We start from the raw sequence: 26,754 nt of genomic DNA on the forward strand, positions 1-26,754 counted from the left end.
CTAGAAACACTTTATACAATAAAACCCACCATCAAATGAAATATATGTAGTGGAGAATTGATAAGAAGTAGTGGATTCGTAAACGATCATCAACGAGCGACTTCAGTCGCAAGTTGATTATTGTTTCCGAATCCACTACTTCTTATCAATTCTCTAGCTTAACCCATTTCTAGTAAAACGACTGTCTGTTTTATGTTTTGACAATGAATCAACGGAATTTCATAAAAATAATTTCGTATTTTGTCTTTTTTATTCTATAATAGCTGGAAATGATTATATCCACACGGTTCACGTCTATACAGTGGAGATCACTTCTAACCTCTCATCAAATCTGTCAGAATCTGTCAGGAGAACTGTTCTAGGACAGTATGTAGAACTGTCATCCTGACACCTTTTAGACAGTTCTAGCTAGAACAGTTCTAACCTAGAACTGATTTGGTCAGTTCTACCTAGAACTGATTTAGACAGTTCTACCTAGAACTGATCCTGACAGGTCTACCCTAGAACAGTTTTAGACAGTTCTACCTAGAACTGACCAAATCTTTGTCAGTGACGTCATTAAGAACTGTTCTACAATCCTGACAGGTTTGGTCAGTTCTACAGCTAGAACTGATTTAGTCAGTTCTGCTGACAGTTCTACGGTTAGAACTGATTTGGTCAGTTCTGCTGACAGTTCTACGACTAGAACTGATTTGGTCAGTTCTACCTAGAACTGATTCTAACAGTTCTACTTAGAACAGTTCTAGGGTAGAACTGTTCTAGGTAGAACTGTTCTAGGACAGTGTAGAACAGTTCTATGACAGATTATTCTGACAGTTTTAATGAGAGGTTAGAGGTGATCTCCACTGTATTTAAGTTAACATAAGTTTGATATAACTTAAATAAAGGCAACAGTAGTATACCGCTGTTCGAAATTCATAAATCGATTGAGAAAAAAACAAACCCGGGTTACAAACTAAAACTGAGGGAAACACATCAAATATAAGAGGAGAACTACGACACAACAGAAACACAACATTAAAATGTAACACACACAGAAACGAACTGAGTTGTTATCTCCCCTTTTTATTACCAGATTTCATACTTGTATATGTCATTTAATGTTTTATCATTACAAAGTATTTCAATTATATAGATTTTGGTATTTATAATTTATTCAAAAGACATATATAAATATACTGAATTTATTTATCTTTTTTTGAATAGTTAAAAAATTCTTATTACCAAAATTAAGAAACCTTTGAAACTTACATATATATAGTATTTAGCATTCTATGATTGTTTACAGCTGATTAAGGATTGCCTACAATTTAACCGTACTAAGTCAAATACATATATTTAGTGTAGTTGCCATTATACTACAATTTCATGATGCTCCAGTTAATAATGCTTTCCGAAATAAATAAAATAATTGCTGAAGGTCTATTTTGAACAATTATACATGCATTTTGTTTAAACTGTTTACATTTCATTAAGTTTAGATTATTTTAACGTTATTACATTTGGCATCCACCGTAAACCAATCAATAAACTAGTATTATCTGTGGTACGCATTCTGAATCTCCAGTAGAATTGCTCTTGCTACAGATGTACAATGTATAATTATGTCAATTTTTTACTTTTACATTCAAGCTGTTCATAGCCACGATCGTCTAGTCGTTGGTACCGAAAAACATAACTGTGATATTAATAGTGTCAAGTTCAAACCTTGTACCCGAATTGAAATTTTTTCATTGTAATTTTTTTCTCGACAAAAATATTGTTTTAATCTTAGAGGTATTATATACTTCATTTTTACATCTTCACCACAAATATTTTAAAACTTTTATATATTTTTGGAAATTTCCAAAACATTAAATGTAAGTTTTATCAATCATATGAATAAAAACATGGAATATTGTAAAAATTGTGTTTCTTTATGAAATCTGCATTCATTTATGGTAAACATTGAAAAGATTATAAAAAGGAATAAAATGGATTTTACTCTTTTAAAATAGAGTCAGTTACATGTGATCAACCCAGAAGATACCTTGACCTAAACAAAAATTCGTTTATGCCTATTTAATATTTTATATATATATATATATATATATATATATTCTAAACGAATTTAACTTTTATTGAAAAATGTATTGAACACCCATATGACTCATTGCATTCATGTAGAACTGTTACAATTAGAACGTTTAAATAAAAAACAAGACATCGATAGACACAAATAATCCCTAAAAATAGGCTGATATGGCAGATTAAATTCATGCACAGAATGAGATTATCTCTTCAATCAATTTGATGTGTATAGTAAATACCTACAATTCATACTTCACGACTTATTTGAGTGTTTCTTTATCTATACGAACATATTTAAATTGTTAAAAGTATGCCATAATTTTTTATGCTCCTGTCAGTTAATATCAAGATCAGTATCCATTGAGAAAGACATAAGAATGCAAATGCGTGTTTCTTAACAGATATATGTGAATCCATATATAACTTAACAAATAAAAGACCAAACATAATGTCTTTTTTGTTAAACCAGAAATATCTAAACGAAACGTTGCCTCGGAATGATTAATTGTTTCTTCATTTTTATAAAACATTTTCTCCAAAAGGTACTGATAAAATACACTGCATCCAATTGTCTTTTCCTTGTCCATATTCAAAACGAAAATTTTTCACAGAAAATCGATTCTATGTATAGCTATTTTGCGGTCCTACTAGATAATTATTCCAGGTAATTGTTTTCATTATTATTTATGACCAAATCCATTAAGAATAACTGAATACACTCTCGTCGTTCTATGAAATGTCTATTATTTCATATCATAAAAGGAAACCAATTTAGGCTTTTGCATTTAGAATTTTTATTGAAACGAGCATATTTTTATTTCAATTTCTTCTGCAATTTAAGTTAGGCAGATCAAATTTGTTTTCAAACTTGACTATAGACAATCGATTGAGGAAAATTTCCCTGTTTTTTTTTAAACTAGGTATGGACACTGTTTTTAAATATACGTCGATTTTTAAGTCCTTTGTATTTCCAGTTCTTATTCTTTTTTTAAACTGTTGAATGTACTCAAAATGGCGCATGATTCAATGTTTCGCCTTTCTTTAGGAATATTCATTGCTTCCTTATTTCCTTAACTTCCTATGCGATTGAAATAGAGACCGATGTCCTGTGTCAGGAAAAAACTAAATCTGATTTAGATTACTGTCTTTATGTGTATTTGTATACTCTTATTTAAAAACTTTAAAAAATGTCTCCAGTGAAAGCAATTATTGATTTACAATTTCTCTATATGCCCTGAAGTCTTTTACTTCTTCAATATCATACGTTATCGATCACGGTGAAGAAACACGAGAGAGTTATTAGAGTAAATGTCACCACAGTTTTACTTATTATTTGTGAAACTTTGTTTAAACTGAAAATGAGTGAAACTGTCGAAAACCACCTTCGCCTGTTTTCTGCTTTGGTCGGGTTGTTGTCTCTTTGACACATTCCTCATTTCCATTCTCTATTTTATTCTTCAGAATATAAAGGATCAAGATATTTTTGTTTCATTATTTCATAAACGGCTTCTACGTGTTTGTTGCATGTAACTTACTCTACTTTAGTGCGAATATCGATGGTTCGTTCCCTAGCCGGATTTAACCAAAGACATGAAATATTTGTATTAGCTGCCTCACCACTAAAAACGAGTCATGTAGGAATAAGTGACCAGCGAGATATGTCTAAGTCATTAAATATATTCTCGTCTATAATGATGGAGAGTTATCAATGTTGAAAATTCACACAGATACATACTCTTGAGTGACACATGCAGGCTCTTTTTAGCCTCTGGTTCAAATTTGTGTACTTTTTATAGATATACCTTTAATGGGACGGCATGGAATTAAACCTGTGCCATTTGTTTGAAAATAAAATTTATTTCACCATTTTGTCTTCAACGTCGTTATGTATTATGAAAATAACGTTGGTAAACTGCTGAATATCAGAAAACATTGTTTTTTTTGGGGGGTTTATTGAGAACATTAATTATTTCTGCCTACATTCAATTTAAATCTTATTTAATAGTATCAGTAACTTTACCTTCACGGTTAAGACCATGCCATGACTTACATTAATTTTCATAATGTTTATGTTTGCACCTTTCAATTTGCGGGTTTATGTTCCTAGAAAGTTTACCCATTATCAGTATATTTGTTTACGTATTGACTGAGTAAAAGCTATTGTCATACCCCTTCTCCCGTTTGTATAAAATGACCTAGTAATCATTGGCAGCTGAACATCCATTGACATGTCTATAAAGGACGCATATTCATACCGTAACGTTTGTAACGCAATAGAGGACAGGGTATAACTTGGTGAAAAGAACACAGAATTGAGAAAAGAAAGAACATTGATCAATGACGTTCATGACGAAATATGGTATAGTATATGGATGTGGTAAACGGTCAGAGATTTAAGTCAGATGTGACTCTAAAAAATACTGATAGCGATGTTGACTATTCGTAAAACTTAGTTGTTTCTACCTCACGGACTTAGATGACCGTAACCGATTTTGCACAACTTTTGGTATATATGGGGTTCAATACTTTTCATTTTCCTCGTACATATCGGCACCAAACTGTTTTGATCCGAGTGCTAATGATGAGTCTTATGTAGAGAAAACGCGTGTGAGTATATAAAATAATAATGTCTTGGAGAGTTTTTGTCTCGTAGTGTAAGATGTCTTCCTTTTGGAGTGTTACCTGATCAACAGGATCGTTAAAACTCTGCCTCAGCGTGTAGCTATGGTCGAGTGAAGAACAGGACAGTGAGGGTTCACATTAATATTGTATTAATATTTTCTCGTCTTGATATATATGTTATATTTGCCACAAGAATTTGAAACTCTAATCAATCCATCCGACCGTAGTTTCATATTTTTACAGTATTATTTAGAACAAATCAAAATTGAACAAAAAATTGTCAATTATAGATTATCTGCTCATCATCTAAAAATTAAATTAGAAAAAAAAATCCGTATTTACCATAATTACAAACAAAATGATAATCATAATTTTATATATTTTATTATTATTTATTTAAAGGAATAACGAAATATAATTTTATTTTATTCTTTCATATACATGATATATACATATATCTTTATATAATGTAATTATTTTATTTTTAATCGTTTTAAATATAAAAAATGGCAGTCAGTGTAAAGATATACTAGTTTTTAAGTTAAGAATTTTCAAAAGAAAACAGTGTATTGAATTTTTCAATAACCAAAGAAAATTTTACACTTAAATAGTATGATTCTTCACAACTAATTATGTATAATTAACTTTGTCACCGTGAACATTTAAATGTTATATTCAATTTGTTTGAACGAAACATGTAATTTGATTTCATGTTATGATCAAAACGGAAGATACCTTGACCTAAACAAAATTTGTGTTTGGTAATCTAAGTAAATATATTCTGAAACGGCTTTGATTTTTAGTAAAACGGTTTATGATACCAATTATTGCATTGGACTGTTACACTTATCACGTTTATCACGTTTAAACACATAACAAGACTTTCATAGACATAAACACTCCCTTGATATTGGTTGATATGACAGATTCAACATATTAACGGAATAAGATTTTCTAACAAAAGAATTTGAACATGTGTATACTAAAAAAATGCCATTCGTATTTTACGGTCGGTTGAAAACAAAACATTACGACAAAAGAGATGCTTTCAGCTTCCCTATTGTAAACTTTCCATTTCTATGTAGCAACATTCCAGCAGCTCCTGCATTCGGGGTATATATCTCCCAGTTGATACGATATTCCAGGGCTTATATTTCCTATCACAATTTCCTTGATAGAGGGTTGTTGCTCACAAGGAAGGTTTTAAACCAAGAGTTCTAAGTGTTGAAGTTGAAATCGTCCCTTCATAAATTTTACGGACGCCATCACGTGTTGGTTGACTAAGTTTCACAGATGACAACGGATAAGTTCCAATTGTCGAAACTATAATCCCGTCCCCTTTTCCATGTTTTCCCCTAAATGTGACCTACCGAGTTAGACTTATAACCGGATTTGTACTAACATGAGCAACACGACGGCTTACCCTTCCGGAGCACCTGAGATCACCCCAAGTTTTTGGTTTTTTATGTTGTGTTTGTGTACTGTTGTTTGTCTTTTTCCTTTTTGGCCATGGCGTTGTCAGTTTATTTTTGACTTGTGGGTTTGAATGTCCCTTTGGTGTCCTTCGCCTCTCTATTACGGCTTACTTTTGTGTTTCTTTATCTATACACACATAATTGTATTGTTAAAAGTATGGGATCGTTTTTTATGTTAATTGAAATTAGTGTTAAGACAATTATCATTAGAGAATTACATAAAAATGCAAACGCATGTTTCTTTACAGATACCCATATAAACACACACAGGACCAAACATAACACCTCTATTTTTTATCAAACAAATGAACTAATATCTTAAAATAATTCAAACTTTCCCTTCATTTTTACTAAATATTTTCTCCTAAAGTTACTCATACAATTCATTGCAATTAATTGTCTTTTTCCGGGTCTTGATGTAAGAAATTCTTGGTAAATTCCATAACATTTTAAAACTCATTACTTTGAAATGTCCTGACTAATGCAAAGGTTTGTTTTCATTTTGAAGGTCATGTTCTTTGGTCAAATAAATTCGTAGTAAAAGATAAAAAAAAAAGGATCTGCTCATCAACTAAATATAGTTTTGCCCAGCTTTGGCTATACTTTTCTAGGTTGATAAACTCATCGTTTTTTTTTTATAAGTTTTGGATTTTTATATATTTTGCCTTATAGCATCACTAAAAAGATATTTATTGTGGAAATCCGCATTTGGTGCCGAAAAAAAATTGATACAGTTGATGTTATTATTAGTTGGTCCAATTTGGAATTATTGTGTTTGCAGTTCTTGTTATATTAAAAAAAACTTTATACCTGTTTACGACATACACAAAAACATTTCAGTCTTATAAATCGGTGAAGCCTAGAGAAGTATAAGTACCCTACCACGTCCACTCTGTGTTTTTGTTAGATGTATTTATATTTGTATCCATCTGATGAGTTAAGCCTTTTCCAACTAATTTTTATAGTTTGTTTTCATGTTGTACTATTACACCACTCTCCCAGGTTAGAGGGAGGGTTGGCGCCTTCAAAATTGTTTAACCCAGCCACGTTCTGCATTTGCTTGTCCCAAGCCAGGAGCCTGTAATTCAGTGGTTGTCGTTTGTTGCTATGTATCATATTTGTTTTTCGTTTATTATTTTGTACATAAATTAGGCTGTTAGTTTTCTCGTTTGAATTTTTTACATTTGTCATTTCGAGGCCTTTTATAGCTGACTATTCGGTATGGGTTTTGCTCATTGTTGAAGGCCGTACGGTGACCTATAGTTGTTAATTTCTGTGTCATTTGGTCTCTTGTGGAGAGTTGTCTCATTGGCAATCATACTACATCTTTTTATTTTTATATCAACAAATTAGACATATCTTCGATATTTTACCAATTCTGGATAATGTGATGAATATGTGTAGCTTAACAGAAAATGCTTTTCATGCAGACCATCTTAATTGACCCCAAATGGTGGGATTCGTGTTGACATTAGTTTTCTGTGTAGTGGTTTGCGGACTATTGTTTATACGATCGTTGTATTCTTAATCACTGTGTTGTCTGCTTTTCCTTGACTAATCGTTTTTTATTTGCCCTGGGTATGTTCTCCTCTTTTTTACATTTTAATGTGATATTTTTTACAAAACATAACAGTGTATTTTGACACAATCCATAAAGTGCTGATCGGAGTTATTTTACAGATACATTCGCATTTAGTATTGTGCTGTGATATACAGGAATACGAATTGTTACTGTTCTGCAACAGGTTTATAAACATCAATTATCATCCGAAAAATTAGTTTTTCTTAATGTACCCATTAGACAGCGTTGAAACGAATGATTTAGGAAACGTTATTTGGTTTGTAACCTTAATTTCATCAATGCAGAAGTCAAGGAAGTATATGTTGTATATAATTTAACACAGTTTTTTTAACGACGTTTTACTCTATTATAGTTTTGAAGTTTTAAAACCAACGCAGGACAGATAAGATATTGCAACACATCCAAGTTGATTTGAAATTTCAAATGCTATATATAGATGTTATGTTATATACCATTTATGCATGATATAAACAATGCATATATTAAATTACCATGTATTATTCATTACTTATATAATTATAATTCTAAACACGTCGAATATAATCATTACAGTACAGGTGTATTTTACATCTTGCCTCTCGACTATTCTTACATTAAAGACGAAAAGTGAGCCGAACAAATAATATGCTCTATTGATTATAAAAAAACAGCATTCGAATTGGCAATCGTACAACATCCCCTTATTTTTGTTTATGTCGTAAAATCGTTATACTTTCTTCTGATCATAATATGAATGTAGGTCCTTGCCAATAGATGACTGATGTTGATTGTTTTAACCTTTTTATGTGTTTGGCTCATATTTCAAAAGCATATTCAATATCTTCTTTGTTTGGGTTTTAAACTAATCATTATCTCTCTTTTATTCTCATAAAGCCCAAATCACGTGTCCCATATTAATCGGAAACTAGTGTAGTATAAGCAAGCAAAATGTCGGACTGCAATTCTACAATGCAAAGGAAGTCACATGATGTGAAAGTAAAATAACTATACTGATACAATGGAGAAGATTTTGACATTATTTTTAATTCTTTTCATACGTTTTCTAACGACTAAATGTGAGTATCTATTTATATTTTCTGTATTTAATTTAACAGATTTCAGTTGTGACTGAAATGATTGGTGGCTAGTATACATAAAAAGATGCAGGTAAAGTGAATATATTACGGTAAAGACGGTATTATAAGCCTCTGTGTAGCTTATATAACATGTATAAGTATGAACTAAATAAAATTAGTGCTAAAAAAGGTAATGTATTTTAACTTTGTATGGATTTTTATTTACATTCAGAGTGTTTAACTCTAATATGTTTATTCAATGGCATCCCGCTAAATATGAAAGATTTCAGATTTGATAATTTTCTCCTTCAGAAAATATTATGAATAGCGATACATATAACTGTCGCACAATGCAATTCAAACCCAATTGTTATGGTTTGAAGGCTATAAATCGTTTGGATTTTGTGATTTAATTGTTTTAATAATAACTGTTCTGATAACATGTTGTTAAGACCTCAGTTTTAACACGGAAACAATGTGTAATAGCACATGTACTGTTCCCAACCAAATCAATGCCAATTTACGAATGAATTAATAAAATAAATGTTGTTCAGTGATAGATCCTTTAAAAGATCCACATGAATTATCTTGTAGAGTAAATTTAAACAAAACATGAATTGATCATTTTAGAAATTAATATAGTATATAGTAGAGTGGGTGACGCATATTCGCCGCAAAATTCATTCATTTCCACCAACATCCGACCTACATTCGAATATTTGAAATTTTTTATGTAGGTTTCAGAAAGTTTACTATATGAAAAAAATGTTTGATAAAGGAATTCTCTTCAAAACATTGGTTAAATGTTTTAAAATGAACGCAAACTCAAGAGGAAATCAAGTTGTTCTTGTACCATGGGGGACACATTTTCGCCGAAATGTATGATATGACCATCCTCATTATCCTTGTATATTATAAAAACAATTGTTTGCAATTACATGAATTAGGTTGAGAGATCATTCCTATACTATTTTTCTAACAAATATTTACTTTATAACTGCGCATGCGTGACATATAAATCTTACATAATTGCCAAAATCGTTCAAAAACACCTGCGTATTTCTTTATATGTGCGAATAACATTGGAAATGGGGTAAAGAGGAATATCAACAGTTCGAACATTACAAACAGCGTTTAGCATCTATTTAGGCAAGTATTGGGTAAAGCCACACGAAATTTACAGAACAAATTGCAAAACGGCGAAAATGTGTCCAAGGCGAATATGCGCCACCCACTCAATATTGATTTCAAAAGTCGTAGATAAATAACCGAAATTTTGTTAATTATGTTATGAGAGGAGAAACGAATGAAAGAAATATGAAAATGGGTCTTATACATTTCATTCCAACATATTGATATCGAATGATCAAGTATCATCACTAACGTCTGTTCAAATGTGATTTAATGATATCAAAGATTTCTGAAATATTCTATTAACATTAAGAATTTACTAAACCTAAAAAATATTTGAAGCAAGAATAAATAATACAATCATGACAATAGCGAATTTTTAATATTGAAACACTAGAAAAAAATTCAGATGTGGCATGGTTGGCAATGAAACAACTATCAACCAGAGTTCAAATGGTGCGGATGTAAGCAATTATAGGTATAAACAACAAATTGAATGAGAAAACCCCCATATTAATAATCAGCTATAAAAGACATCAACACGGAAAATGTTAAACAATTCAAACAAGAAAACTAACGGCTTCTGTAATAACAATACTTTAAAAAATTTCTGTTGTTGTTTTATAATACAAGTACTTTATAATAATCATAACCCCCTGGGTCAGCGTTTTCGAAGGTATACTAGGATTAATACACGACCTATCATGGTCTTCAGACACGTCTTAATCATCAGAATTTTTTAGAAAGTGTAGTAAGTTGGGATAAATCAGTTCATTAAACTTGAAGAAAATTTAGGACAAAAAACTGCACGCCTTAAAATGATCTCAGGATAAATATAAATGTATTTCCTTTAAAAATATTACAATAAATCATTCATTTTAATTCATTTAGACAATTTACGCTTTTGAGGAAATATGAGACTAACTATTTCAATACAAATAAGACTTGTAGTGCAGATAAATGATACCAAAATGAAGAGTACTTCGAAGAATAGATAACTAATAGGCTGCATATTCATCTATGCACCTTTGCTAGCGGACTATACAGCATGTGTTTTTCTACTTGTTAAAGGCCGTACGGTGACATATAATTGCTAGCTATCACTTCATTTTTTACTGTAGTGAATAGTAGTTTCATTGGCAATCATACCACATCTCCTCATTTTTATACAAATATATAACGTGCAATAAGTTTCGTATTTATTTTAATCCCAAAAGCCTATGGTCTTTTTGATATAATTTCTCATTAATTATTAACAATGTTAGCATATTTTAATGACATATTTTTAGTATATCAAATTCATATATCCCGCTACATTTTTTTAAATAGTCAACATATTCACGATTAATAATTTGTTTTTTTTTTGTATTTTCCGTATCCTTTTATATCACCGTCATTATTAACATTGTATAAATTGTAATTATTAGAACTTTAATTATACATCATTAAGAAACGGTTTCAACTCCCTTGGACAAAGTTGAGCTTAGATGGGTTTGGCTGTTATTTTTAGGTTCTTTTTTGTCATACATGTACATGTAAAGCTCTTCAACTGTTTAGGTTCTTGTACATCCTTCACTTTCAAATATTCGGTTATGAGCTTTCGTAGTAAATCAAGAAAAGCGCGTCGGAAGCATTAATATATTTTTAAGTGTTATTTTTATTTTATAACAATTATAGTGTTTAAATGGGACAATCCACCATTTAGCTAGACTGGTTTTTACAGTGGTGGAAAGTAGAGTTAAAATAGTATATACGTGCTTGTAATTTTTATGAGACCAAATTCATCAACCATTCTGTTATCCATACATGTACGTCTCTGTAATCGCAAAGAAGGGTACGTAGCGACTGCTTACAGAACATAGAAATCGTGTGTTTCAACGTGGGTCAAATGAGTACGCAGGAAATTTTGAGGATACACTAGTTGTAATGTGGTCACGTTTTCGCGTAAATATTTAGAACTGAAATCTTTTTTTTTTCTTATTTGGTAATAAATCTATAGAAAAAAAGATATTTTTATTGTAACGTACTTAATGTTCTATACGATGAACAACATGGGAATATTTGGAAAACTTGCTCTTATTCTTGAGAATTTTTCAAAATTCGTAAATTTATCAACATTAAACTAAACGGGAGACCTACTTAGGGATGCGCCTTCTTAAGAAATCCACCCGGTCCCCGCAAGTGCCCGAACGTAATTTAAAAGTTAGTTTCTACCTGAATTGGGAATTTTTAATACTTTTTATTATACGGCAGTTAGGTACTTGAAAACCACGCGACCACGCAGAGAAAAAATGCTGACTCAGCATTTTGAAAAAGTGCCACACCCCCGGTAAAAAATCATTTTTATACACTTCAGTACCAATGAAATGAAAAAAACTGTTTAATTTTCTATTTTCTACTGTTAATCATACAATATTCAAATCAAATGCTGCTTTACCTTGAGTCGACAGTAGAGCAATTTTAAGAGGTCAGTAAAATCAGCATTCGATTTTAATTCGGGAAAGGAGAAAATGTGTTTATTCGCCATTTCATCAGTATATTTTATATCTGGCCACTATAAATGACATTCTTAAATTTAATAAGACCAATATCAATAACTTTGATGGTTTGTAATGGATTCACGCTGCATTCGATGTCAGAATGGCAAACTGTAAAATATGGACTGTCCTCCTCAGAAGGGTGCAAAAATGCTGTTTTGGCTACAATTTTAGCTTTTTATGTACTCAGATGGAGGTGTTTTTGTAAATTTGAGTGAACATTGAAGAAAATACTGCTGTTAATGCAAAACTTAGTTATATAGATGTCTTTGTTTTTTTTCCCTCGACGACCAATATTCAATAAAGAACATGAAAATACACGAAACGAAGAGCACAATGAAACAACAATCAGAATCTTGGCTCAAATGGGTTCAACTGTAAAAACAAGAGTTCCCTTCAGGATGCAATCCACTATTTATTGAGACCGATTTTTTACAGTTGTCGAAGATAAAGCTATATACTCCATAGGTGCTTGTTATTTGTATAAGACCAATTCATCAACCATCTTATTATCCATACGTCTCTCAATTCGCATATAAGGATACAAATCGACGTAGCAACTGTATCAAAGACCCCGTTTACACTAGTGAAAAAGGTCGATTATCAATCGGACTTAAAAAGTCCACCTCCAGAGGTAGTTTTAAAAAGATCGATCTTTTTTTAATCTATTTTTTTATTGAAAATACATCTGCGCATGTTCAGCGGAAAATGTACACGTGTTTAAAAACAGTTGATGTAATAGGACAAGTTAACAACAAAACAGATTCCGTCATTCTTCTGAATTGAGAAATTCTTTTTCTTTGCTGCAAATTTCTCCTGCTCAAACGTATTGCCTTTCCTTTTAAAGTGATAGTCCTATCACATTTCTTTGTTTTAGACTTCTGACGTGTGAATCAAAATGATAATTAATAACTGCATATGTAAATTCAATGACTTTTTCCTCCATGTCTTTCGTTGCGTGATATAACGCGCATGATGCACATGTTATCATATTCTATTTTTACGATTAATTATTTACAAAATGAAAGGTAATCAGGTCAGATCGCTTATTTATATATTGCAGTGTAAACGAACAAGGTACAAAAAAATGTAGCACTACAGTCAGAATATTCTGACTCCAACCAACAGTCTTTAGAGACTATTTCTCCAAAACTCTTAATGGATTTTTAAAATCTTTAATTCATTTTAAAGCTGAAATATTGCTCTTTCTTAATCTATATATAGATTTATTTTTAGTATGATTAATTTACAAATAAAGCTCATTAATTGCCAAAAAAGTGGTCTTCCAACTTGATTGAAAATGGTACATTCAGGTCAAATGGTAGTAAAAATTTGTTTTCATCCCTTTAATCAACCATACAAAAGCTACAAAACCATGTCTCAGATTTTTGATATATGCATCCAGTAAGAAGATATATTGATTTAAATGCTGGGTACCATGCCTCATTTCACCTTTCATCTTTGGAGACATATAAATTCATTAAGAAACAAATTATCCAAAACCTGGGACACGATTTTGTAGTAAATGCTCCATTTATTCATATATATCAAAGCCAAACCAAAGGGTGTACCCATAAAGTTTCTATTTTCATTTTTTGCTAACAATTCTCATGAAAAATTGTTCTGAGAAATCACCCAAAAACTGAATTTCCCCCTAAGAACCCCTATAAATGCAACATAAATATAAAAATTCCACTGGGAACCCCCCAGGAGTGTTCTGACACCATTATTTTATCAATAGAACCACACAGTGTGTATCTTTGATACTTTTAGACTGTAAATTTGGCATTATGTGTTCAGTGTCCTACACTAACTTGGCATTTGGCGGGAGTTTGAAGTCACAGATTTGACCAACATCTGTAATGTATAGTAAGAACCTTTGTCAGAGGCTTTCAAAGATACTTTCACACTCTTATCCATAGTTTTTTTCATTTTGGTAGATTTGTTCCTTCTAGATTTTTTTCCTTTTCATATCTTTTTCCTTTTCTCTGTTTACTTCCATGGTTATATAAATTACTTTTGTTGCAATACAATGAGATAAGACCACAATATTTATCTTGTGGTCAGGGATTAACAGCTGGACACTGGTATCAACAGATGATTGACATAGTGGCCCTCTCAAATGCCCATATATTTAGAATTATTACCATGTGTTTTTATTTACATAAGTTCATTATCAATTTACTCCCTGTTGTGATATGATAATGACTTTGGGATTTTTAAAAAATGTGCAGAATGATACTTATTTTAAAATTATGTGATAAAAAAAATATATCTCTAAAAATCATTGTTAGACTGTAGTGCTACCTTAATAAGATCGATCTTGCTTGTGTAAATGTAAACGCTAACTCGTTTATTTAAGATAGATCCAAATAAAGATAGGTTCAATTCCGTATAAGTGTAAACGGGGTCCTAGGATGGTTATAAGACAGTCCTTTAGCTTTCACTATAATCTATTCATGGAAGTAATATTCAAACGGAATAACAACGTCGTCACTTCAAAGGTTTCATCTGCGTTACCGCCCATCTTTCGATAACTTGTTAATTGGTTTAATATCTGGCATGGAAGTTGATTCTCCGCATGTGATCGATCAAATCACTGACACTTTTCGGTCATTTTCGTGTTCACGGAAAACTACGAACAGACAAGTGTTTGTCGTTTATACGTGCGAAGTAACCCGAATAGTCCATTCGTTACATTCCGTTGATGTACCCTGCCGAATAGAGTCATTCGTTCAATTTTTATTTTAGTCCAATTTTCCTATTTCTGGTTAGTTCGATTTTAATAGTACCGACAGCTATCACATATGAAATTGGAGAACAAGGCTGGGTCATTTTAAATTTTGATATTTACAGGCAGTAAAAAAGCCATTTCCGTAAGTTAAGAAGATGATTGTACAAAAAATACGTTTGGACCCCCTTTCATTAAATACTAATAATCTAAGTCTTTCGTGTATTAGTCAATTAAAGTATTCACAATTCTAAACGGTTCTATCCTTTAATTTATAGTTCTTGATACATAAACTAATTCGTGTAAAAATGAATTTGCCGTACGACAGATAGCGTCAAGCTCATTTTGTCGGTTTGTTTTAATTTTTGCTGTAGCTTGTTATATTAATACAAGTATTCCACAATAAACACTTTTTAAAAAAATATATGTTTACGACCATATTATACCAATTTTAGCTGTCCAGTTTCAATAATGTAATCAATGACATTTATGACATATACATAAATTTAGAATACTTCTCGATAAACTTTGCACATTTCAACAGTAAAAAAATCTATGTCTAGATTTGTCTACATTATTTTGTTAAACATCATGTGAAACCGGATCGATTCATCGGTATTTAACTGTTTTACTTGGGATCCGCTTTCACTTTTGGAACAGTTTAAAACAAACGGTAAAAATCAAAAATATGCTAAATTGAATACAATTTTCCATGCTAAACTGTTGCAGGTTGAACAATTCTCGTCCGTTTTTCAAGTTTTTTACATCATACGACTTCTTTCTGAAGGTAGAGATTTTATATGATACAGCGCCACCTTCTTATCAATAAACCTCGGATTTCACACAGGTGCTTTATAATTACCGGACTCGATAAAATTACGTGACTGATAAGAAATTCCAGATTCCATTTTACAACCGCGGTATCACAGATAGTACCCAAAGGGGTCTTGCCGCTGAGACTATAATTGGATAAAATCATATGACTTTAGTACAGAGCTCTGCAGGCTGTTAATGCATGCTAATTAGTCGTTGTGATTCCTTTTAAATATAACTTCCATGATCTATCGTACTACACTTCTTTAGATACTTTTGAAAACCAGGCCCCTGGTTTTTAAATAAAAATGCATATAACTATGATGAAAAGAAATTCTCAAACGACAACATCAACCTTAATAATAATAATAATAATAATGATAATTTCAATAATAGTATTAATAAAAAGAAAGATAGGGATGTTGGACAACTACTAATTCTGTTGATTTAATGTTCGTTTACTTTCAGGCGATCCATGTCTTACCTATAAAGTTTTGGATACACCAGATGCAAGTACTAGGTCCGTAGCAAATGCTGAAACACCTTTCACTCTGTGTGACAATACTTTAGAAGCTGGATGGTACCGTATCACTAGCTATGCTGGAGAACGGATGCCAACAGAATGTGTCTTTGTAGGAATGAGGTGTGGAACAACACTTTCAATATGGATGAATGGTATGTTTACATTCTTGTAACAGTTTTTATAGTAAGTAAATTCAAACTGTTAATTGTCTTAAAGAGACGACTTAATTCATTCTTCTTTGTCATGTCCTTCTTAATAAAATTTACAATTACTTGTTAACCCAACAATATGTGATTGGAAAAAAACTTCAACAATAACGGGTCTTCCTTGTTGATACAGAGAGGAAAAGGAAAGCATTTTATTTCTACTAATGATTTTGAAATGTAGCCATATATAATTATGTTCTAGCTAGTTCATAAATGTCTTCTGCCAGGTTTCTCGTTCAGTACACTTTAGGCAACATGAATGTTGTGCATTCTATCATATAAATAATTAAAAAAAAATGATTCTAGTCACTTTTCACATTTGATATTTTAATAAAGCACATAATATTCTTTTTAGTATCATTTTTATTTGGTTAAGTTGAACGTTTTAATTAATATATGTATCTGGCCCAAATCTACCAAGACATGTCACTTCATTGCTATGGACACCTTGGCAAATTTAAAGCAATTACACATGATTACATTAATTTTGAAATATGAATATCTGCTATTGCTTCTAACTTTGAAAAAATATCAATTTTGACTGAATAGTAAAAATGTAGTAATCAAACTAGACTTAAGAATTTTTGTTCTGTCTGTTCTGTGAAATATGTTCGAACCAGATTTGTAACAAAGTTTTTTTTCTTGTCTTATCTTTCTCTCTTTCTTGCTTTATTTTTGTTTGCTTTTTATTTTGCTTGTTAGTTATAATATTTTGAAACTTTTTCTATTTTGATTATTTATGCGAATGAACTTGGGTTTTTTTCACTCTTTTTTTTTACTTCATGTTAGGAACGTATCCAGACGCCGGTGTTGTGAAAACAGTTGAAGCATGCGCAGCATATTATGACGGAGATTGTTGTAAATACTCTTATGACATTGAAGTCAAGAACTGTACAGATTATCTTGTGTACAATTTGATTCCAGTGTCACCATGATCAGGCTTATTGCTTTGGTAAGTTTTCTCCATAAGAAGTATCATATATACACTATGAGAATGAAGAAGATTAAAGCACTAAAAATCTAGAACTTAAAAGCTACAAGTGGATGCTAGATATTATGTCGGCGAATTTATGATGTTTCCCCCTTTCATCTATGCATTGTAAGAAAATGCCTTTTAACAAAAAATTATTTTTATCTTTAAACAGCAAAAACCACAAAAAGTCAACAATGAAATCAGTAGGGACATTTGAAATCTATATGAGTCAATAGTTGTTTCACATCCGTCTGACCGAGTATATCTATTTCAAATATACCAAACTATAAATTATATCTGAGGCAATTGCATGAACCAAAACAAGTGATCAACAGAGGATGCGTTAAAACGGTCACGTCGGGGAAATGCGAAACAATTGGAATATTTTCAGAAAATAGACAGGCAAATTTTAAAACAAGGTGGCTCGCTAAAACTCATTGTGACATAGTGATTCCAGGGAAATAAACAGTACTAATTTAGAATCTGCGACTATGTATCCATCATCTGTCATTTCAAATTTTGGACCAGTTGTAACCATTACACCCAGGAAGCTATTTCAATGTCCAAACATACCGTATTTTGCATTGCGATTTTGTATTAACAAATATGTGTGTTTACTTGTAAAATAAAATGTACATGTAATTGTTATATATGTTGAGCAGCTATATAATAATAAAAAAAAATCATTTTAGGTTCTGAATTGAAATGTCCAGAGGGAGAAACTTCGGATAATGGAGGGTTTACACCAGGATGTGAAAGTGCGTATGTTATTCAATGGACAAATATTGATAATTTTTAACAATTATTATTAATAATGTGTCCACACTTACAGTTTTATAAAATAATTATCAGACAAATCTGCTGAAGAATCACACTAATTATCAACTAAACGACAATAATTAAAATGTGAAGTATTACTGACCTGATTTAAGGGAAACACCTTTTTAATATTTTTTGATTTAAAGAGAATGTTACTGTTTTGAGTTACCAGGCTTCAAAGTACAAAATAACAACTATTTCTGTTTTGAAGAGGTTGAAATAAAAGCGACAGAATATATAAGATCATTAGCAGAGGGGTACAATTTCTTCGGTCTATGGGTACACAGATTTTGGAACTTTTTAAGATGTGCAAAATCAGGGTTGTGGCTTATATTTCTCGGTTACGCGAGTCATAATCTGCTTTACGACGTGTCTCGGTATTTTGTACATCCAACATTCATGTATTTATTTTTGATGTTTCTGTTATGGTTTCGGTTGGATAATGTGTTATGTCTTATCGTTTGTAGTCCAAATAATTATAAAATTGCCTTTCAATACCATCATTGTCATATTCCCGAATATGACCGTTTTACCGAGTGTGAATTTGCATTGCTAAACGACGTGTCTCGGTATTTTGTACATCCAACATTCATGTATTTATTTTTGATGTTGTTATGGTTTCGATAGGATAATGTGTTATGTCTTATCGTTTGTAGTCCAAATAATAATTAAATGCATGTAAGAGCCATTTTTGTGGCCCCTGAAATTGCTAAAATAGTTAACTTGTTTAAGTCTTTAAAATTTATGTTTATGTTTATTAATAAATGAATAGCTCTTTTTATAATCTAGACACTTTAGGCGAGAAAAGTTACTTGTGATTTCAGTATGACGTCATAAAATTGTCGAAGTATGCGTATTTCATTTAATTTGGCAATTTCACTCATTGTTTAATCTAAATATATCTGAGCGAAAGCTTTACCCAAAAGGATATGTTTCACACATTAACATCTTTGTACAATACATTTTGTAAAAATATCTTTTAGCGAAAAGCTATTGTTCATATATTTTAATGAACAGATCTCAAAGGGAATTTATTTTGGCACTTTTTGTTGTTTAGCACTAAACGTATGAAGTTTGAAGCAATAATGCAAATATGTAAGACAAAATCCATAAATATCAATACTGATGTCTTATGAATATCTAAAGGTTGTCATTTGGTAGATTCATGTTACTTTTTATTATACCCCACGTAACAAAGTTCCGTGGGGTATAACGTTTTTGAACCGTCCGTCTGTTTGTCCGTCCCTCAGTCCGTCAGTCCTGATGTTATCGCAACTCCTCTGAAACCACACCACAGAATTTCAGGAAATTTTGTAAATTACAAGGACATACTGTGTAGATGTGCATATCAACAGGAAATTATGATTCCATTTCTTTGCTAGGAGTTATGCCCCTTTGAACTTAGAAAGGGCCTAAATCTACTACTGCAAAATTTTGTCATCACATCTCCTCTGAATCCACACAACAGAATTTCATGAAACTTTGTACATGATAAAAACATTCTATGTAGATGTGCATTTCGACAGGAAATTATGATTCAATTTTTTTTCTAGGAGTTTTGCCCCTTTTAACTTAGAATTTTGGCCTAAATATACTACTGCAACAGATGGTCATCGTAATTCCTCTAATACCACCAACAGAATTTCATGAAACTTTGTAGATTAGAAGGACATACTATGTAGATGTGCATATCGACAGGAAATTATGATTCAGTTTTTTTTCTAGAAGTTATGTCCAATTGAACATAGAATTTTTTGCCTATATACACCACTGCAATAGTTTGTCATCACAACTCCTCTGAATCAACACAACAAAATTTCATGAAACTTTGTAGATAATAAGGACATGATATGTTAATGTGCATATCCACAAGAAATTTTTATCAGTTGACTTTTGTAGAAGTTATGAGTCTTTGAACATAAGGAATCTGGTGACATTTTGTTTGCCTAGTGGCAATGTGGGGCCGATGGGCATGTGAGCCTTGCTCATAAAGGTTCTTTTTTTTATGTAACTGTAACAATAAGGAAACATAATACTAACAAACATGCCTGATGTTTTTAAATATTGAACAATGCAGTTTATAAAGCAAATCACTAATTGATAGTGCAAAACAGAGAAATTTAATAAAGTTATTCCATTTTTTAAGTCGACCCATGTCATAGCAGTAACTACGAAATACTCGTTGGAGAAATGAAACGGTCCTCGAACTATACACTACAGGATACCGATGTTGCGATAGAGGACAGTCGATTAACAACAGGATGGTACAAGATCGATAGTGTGACAGGAAATGACATAGTCAATGAAAGCGTTTCTATGATGCAGTGTGGTACTTTATATCCATTGTGGATGAACGGTGAATATTTTTATGCAATACTGTACTTGCGAATGTTGACCTCTTTGTGATTAAATTTTGAAGTTATGAAATATGACTGAATGCAATTTAAAAATGAAATAACAAAAAACTTGCTACAATTTTAGCAATAAAACATAAATTTAAAATGTCAAGCTTTTATCACATTATTTTGATATTTTAACCAGGTCCTTAATCAAATATCAATATTTTAGGGATCATACCCGATGTTTCAGACAAAACCATTGATAGAAAAGTATGTTATTCAGGATTATTAAGCAACTGTGACCAGAAGTTTGATATAAAGGTTCGGAATTGTGGGAACTACAGGACTTATTACTTGACACAGTTGAATGTTGACAAATCTGCCTACTGTTTTGGTAAGAATAACACATATACATGCAGCATACAGACTGTTGAAATATGTAGGATATACATTTTAATAAACAAAGACAATCTGTCATGGTCTCCTGTAAAACTACTCAGCACATTTCGTTCGAAATATCTGTTCGTAAGACAACAGTCTACAAAACAGAACATAAAAAAACTAGAGACAGAGCAACCTTGGGACCGCGGTTGTCGGGCGATATGATTAATCTAGTTTCTATCCTGTCATCACTAAGATTGTGAGAACAAATTCAGCTTTAACAAGGTGCGTTCAACTCCGATCTGAATTGTTAATGACTGCCAATTTTCCTGGCGAAGGAATGTTGTTTTCTCAGGGTTCTCCAGCTTGTTCTGCCAATTAAAACTGACTGGCAAGATATAACCAAGAGTGCTTAAAATTGGGTTAAAGACCAGACTAAATCATTCGCTCTGGACAACAATAATTGCAATCGGGGTAGATCTTAGTTGCTCTGGAGCGATCAGCTGATCCTGTCCCACATGTGATATCATTCGTTATTCAAATCAAGTACAAATTCAGTGACCAGTTTGAAATTACCATCGAGAAAAAAACGGACAGGATTGTGGCTACAACGTTTGGATAATATTCGTAGTCATCTTTGCCAGATATATTCCATATCAATAAGAAGATGTTGTATGAGTGCCAATGATACAGCTATCCATTCAAGTCACAATGTGTAAAAAGTAAACAATTATAGGTCAAAGTACGGCCTTCAACACGCGTACGGAGCATTCGCTCACACCGAACATCAAGCTATAAAAGGCCCCAAAAGACTAGTGTAAAACAATTCAAACAGGAAAACCAACGGTCTAATCTATATAAAAAAACTAGAAACGAGAAACCCTTATGAACCACAACAACAAACGACAACCACTAAACACCAGGCTCCTATTGGTTTTCTATATTATGACGCTGCTGTAAAACGTTCGAAGGGATAACTTCAATTTTACTAGTTAGAACCTTTTGTTCAATAGATTTCTTGTAAGAAACAACTCTCTTTTAAAGAAATTGTCATAGGAAAAGCCACTTCGGAAATGTCGTATTCATGTTGAAAAATATAATCCATACATCATACTTACTTTTTTGCAATTGGTAAGGATGTTTAATTTTATAAATCTTCTTCATTCTATACTGTTTATTATTTTTGCCGTTCATCTCTAAAATATATTTGTATGAAGTGCATGTATTAGACGTAAGTGAGGTAAATCAGTTTGTTGAAGATCAATAACCATAATGTTTTTTAATTTTTTTTCGAAATATCGTGTTACATTATTGTCTATAACTTTTGATAGCCGTAATATTTGACAACATATCCTTGCACAAAATATATGCAAAGAAATACGATATTCGTTAATTTTAAGTATCCAATGTGCAGAAAAATCTGTATTGTGTTTTCAATTCTTTATTTACATGGATGTAAAGGATTATTTGATTGATTGATTACAATTTGCTAAATGTTTAGGGGCAAATATTCCACACATGTTCAGGACAAGAACAAAATAACAATTAATACTAAAGGTAGGTCCTGCAAGAGGTCTAGCGATGAATTGTGGGAAATTTGGACAACCACTTGAAAATGTGGACAAATTAGATAGGTACAGAACTTACGCCCTGCAACAAGCCACCTATGGACCTCTCAAAAAAATGTTGCAAGAATTCTTAGCGTGTAGAGAGCTTGTCAGTCTTCACGAGGCATCGGATGTTATGTTCCCATTCTGACCGGACGTGGTTGCAATTTATAAATTTCACATAGCCAAACGGACGCCCCACTTCAGTAAGGGTATAGCCGGCAGTCGGAAATAGACTAATCAAATGATTATATTTCTATACGCTTGTCAACCATTTGGGTGCTTAATTATTTTAGTAGTGTACCATGTTAAAGAAATGAAAGAGAGTTTTATCATTTCGTCTTTTATTTAATTACCTCTATTATTAACTTAAAGGTACCTTACCTGTCCCTGATCCTACAACTACCACCGCAAGGAGTCAAATAGGTAAAATTATTTACAGTTATTACAATTTGCGTAAACGTTAACAACTCAAATTTGTACCTTTGGTATAAAGAGGTGCCATATTAATAATTTTTTTAAATATTGTGAAACGGATACAAATAATTTTCAACTCTTAATATTGAATAAAGAAGCTAAATTGTTGAGATTTTTTTTAAATTGAAAACCCGTATGGTTGAAAATATGTCATAAATTTCAGAAATAGGTTTTTCAAAGTTGTACATTTAAAAAGAAAAGGTCATTGGATATTATTGAATAAACTGCGGTTTGAAGTCTAACTTTGAAGGAATTCACAGAGAAGAGGTTCCAAAATAAAATGAGGAACACATGTTTTAAAACAAATTATAATTACCTTGTTTCACATATTAACAACCGATATTGGTAAAAAAATTAATAGGAGCAATGCCAATTTTCATATATTGTTCTACGTAAATACATGTTATTCAATATACTTTGACAGATGATAATGATACAGAAGACAAACGCTTCATCTGGGTTATCGTAGCTATTCTTGCAGTATTATCCGCCATATTGCTGACTATACTTCTTGTAAAGTAAGTTTATTTTGTTATTTTTTTTTTATTGTTATTAGTTTTATATTAAAGACTATTTTAAGAATCATTTGAATAAATTTTTGTTTAAATAACGTTTATAATGAAAAAAAAATTACACAAAAAGAACATGTTGATATTAAAACATGTGCTGGGCCCAGAGACTAACATACTGTCAAATGTAAATAGGTTTCCTTGAGTAGATCAACACAGTTGCATATTATATTATATTTTATTCCAACAATAAGTTTGAACACATTAGCTCAAAAATGTAAACTGTCGCTTTACCAACAATTACAGTTTTCACAACATATCTATAAAACCTAACACTATGAGATAGACTATAGATTGTTGTTAATGTTTGTCTTCTTTAGCAATCACTTTTTAATCACGAAATTGATAACTTTTACATGTTTTCAAGCCGCTCCTGATAAGAGATTAACGTCTGCATTGTTTGGGACAAACTGCATATATATGGTGCGATAAATTGCCCTAGATATTTTTTGTTTTTCATAATCCACAAAACACTTTTATATATGATTCTGTTTTATAGTATAAAATTTAATGCATAATACAATTATTATGCATATTCCTTCAATTACTTTTTGGAGTAATTTCTGTGTTGACATCAAATAATAGAATTGCCTTCGTTTTTTTAGAAATTTAAAAATCTAAAGACACGAATGCAGAAAGATCAGCATACCAATGTGTGTTAACTGTTTTGCTTTCTTTTAAAGATTCGTATTGCAAAGAACAGCACAAAAGCGATCGATCAGTTGTGTAAGTGTACAGAAAAGGGATCCACCAAGTTATGACGAAACGTTACAAAACGACAAAATTAAACAGTTGCAGAAGAACCAAACAGAAAGACCTTATGTCCTTGAACATCAATTTATCCCCATAGATTCGATGCTAGTGCCACCAAATAGTACTAACTATGCATAAATGAAAAGACATTAGATATTTTGTCATGGCCATGCTGGTGGGCTTACAACAAGTAACATAATGGTTTGCTTTCAGGAAGATCAAACTTGACGTTTGTAAATACACAGATTGTTCAAATTATTTTTCATATTATACTGGCATATTTAAGACAAAAGATGATAATTATAAATTTGAGAGAACAAGCTAAGAGCTATTTTTAAAACAACTATTAATCTTTTTAAAGGCGTTAATCTAAATGTGCTTGTGATTTTTAATGTACCGACATATTTGATTATATTATTATTTTTGTATGTTTATATTAATTCTATTTAGAAAAGTGATATTGCACAAATATTTTGAAGTTTGTTCTATATTTTCTAAATTACATTTTTACAACATATATATGCAGCTAATTAGATTGTTCCAAAGCTGTCACGTCACTGTAGCACTAAAATAACTTGTCATAAAGAAAATTATTTTGATATATGATTTTAAATGACTCGAAAACATGAAGCATTTACAGTGACTTTTAATATTGCATAAGTCAATGATGCATTACCATTCTCTTGGTTTTTAAACAGCTCATTTTGTTTCCAATTAGATATAGTATAGACCAAAAACTTACAATATTATTTCATTGTGTTTTTTTTTTTCTTCTGTGAAAAAGATAACAACTTACGTTAAGGTTTTTCTTTCATTTATTATAATCTTATATGATCGCTTTATATATATATATCTGCTTTGTTCCCAACAGCTCAAAAATGTGAATCAACGGTCCTTGTCCTTGCGTAATCTGTTACCCTACCAAATGTTAAATGAAACATAAAATGTTATCGTTTGAAAAATGTTTGAGATAACAGTTTATTCATTTGCATGTTATATACAAACTGATATCTTTTTTTAATCGTGTGACAAAATATATTGTTTAGGTAAGACATTTTTTCACATCTAAATATTAATGACAAATCTCAAAATGAGGCTACTATTTGGTTATTATAAACTCAAGTAATTTTAAGTCCTACTACAAACATGTAAAACAAAATTCATTGACAAATTTACTGATATATGATAGATAAATGTGTCATGAACATTTAAATATGTTATTTGGAAGATTCATTATATAAAATATATATAATAAATAAAATATAATATAACTTTCAATTTTCAAATGTAAGGACCATAAAACGTGGCCTTACCATATCCTCTCCTCTATTTTAGAAGTGCATGCTTATTTTTGTGAAAGGCTAGAAATGAAATGATCTACATATTTAGAGAACATTGCAGATAAAATTGTTATCACGACGCCTTTAACGGAACATTCTATTCAAAAATGTTAATAACATGTATATCTATTACTGTAACAGAGCCATGTCAATTGACTCTTACAATTAATCTGCCTTATTTAATGAATATTTATTTTTTTCGTTTTAAACTTTTAATTATCTCCATTCATCTATTTTTTGTTTAGGTATTTATGTTCAGCCTCTGTTTGTTTGTTTATTAGAAACAAATTATTTTTCGTCCACAATCAGGATCATTTACGATACCGTCCACACTTATCTTCTAACCATGTGTTGGTTTATATCGATATTGGTCACAGAACTATACATATGTGTTGATAATGTTAAGTTTAATTGCTTGTGTACACTTTTATTAAATGTTGCTACAACCTTCTTTTATGTTTTTCACCTGTAAATCCGGGTCCGGTGAGTGTTTGACGACCTTGACTGGCTTTTTAGTCCTCCATGGTCGGCTCGGTACCCTGGCGTTTGGTGACCTTTAGAATATTGTTGCTGTTGTAAAGTTGGACGGGGAAAAGGCAACGATATTGGTTTGGGTATATTGATTTTGTTTCTTTACTATTATGGATTTTAAAGAAGTCTTCTTCAAAACGACTGTTTTCAGGGCCAGGTCGATCAGCTTGGCAGCCCGCTAACCACGTCGATGTTTTACTGGTAGATGAATCGTGGACAC

The 26,754-nt window shown here is 31.4% G+C and overlaps 1 long non-coding RNA gene across 1 annotated transcript; it reads left to right on the forward strand.

Annotated features, from left to right (window-relative positions):
- The first annotated feature begins 8,624 nt into the window (after window positions 1-8,624).
- On the forward strand, window positions 8,625-26,449 carry LOC127714388 (uncharacterized). Its single transcript, XR_007987711.1, has 9 exons — window positions 8,625-8,804; window positions 16,485-16,691; window positions 17,535-17,697; window positions 18,411-18,476; window positions 20,684-20,893; window positions 21,106-21,270; window positions 23,240-23,290; window positions 23,766-23,859; window positions 24,594-26,449. It is a non-coding gene; the product is annotated as an uncharacterized LOC127714388 (long non-coding RNA).
- The last annotated feature ends 305 nt before the right edge of the window (window positions 26,450-26,754 follow it).

The sequence above is a fragment of the Mytilus californianus genome, unplaced genomic scaffold (assembly GCF_021869535.1).
Source record: "Mytilus californianus isolate M0D057914Y unplaced genomic scaffold, xbMytCali1.0.p SCAF_9, whole genome shotgun sequence".
Classification (NCBI taxonomy): Eukaryota; Metazoa; Mollusca; class Bivalvia; order Mytilida; family Mytilidae; genus Mytilus; species Mytilus californianus.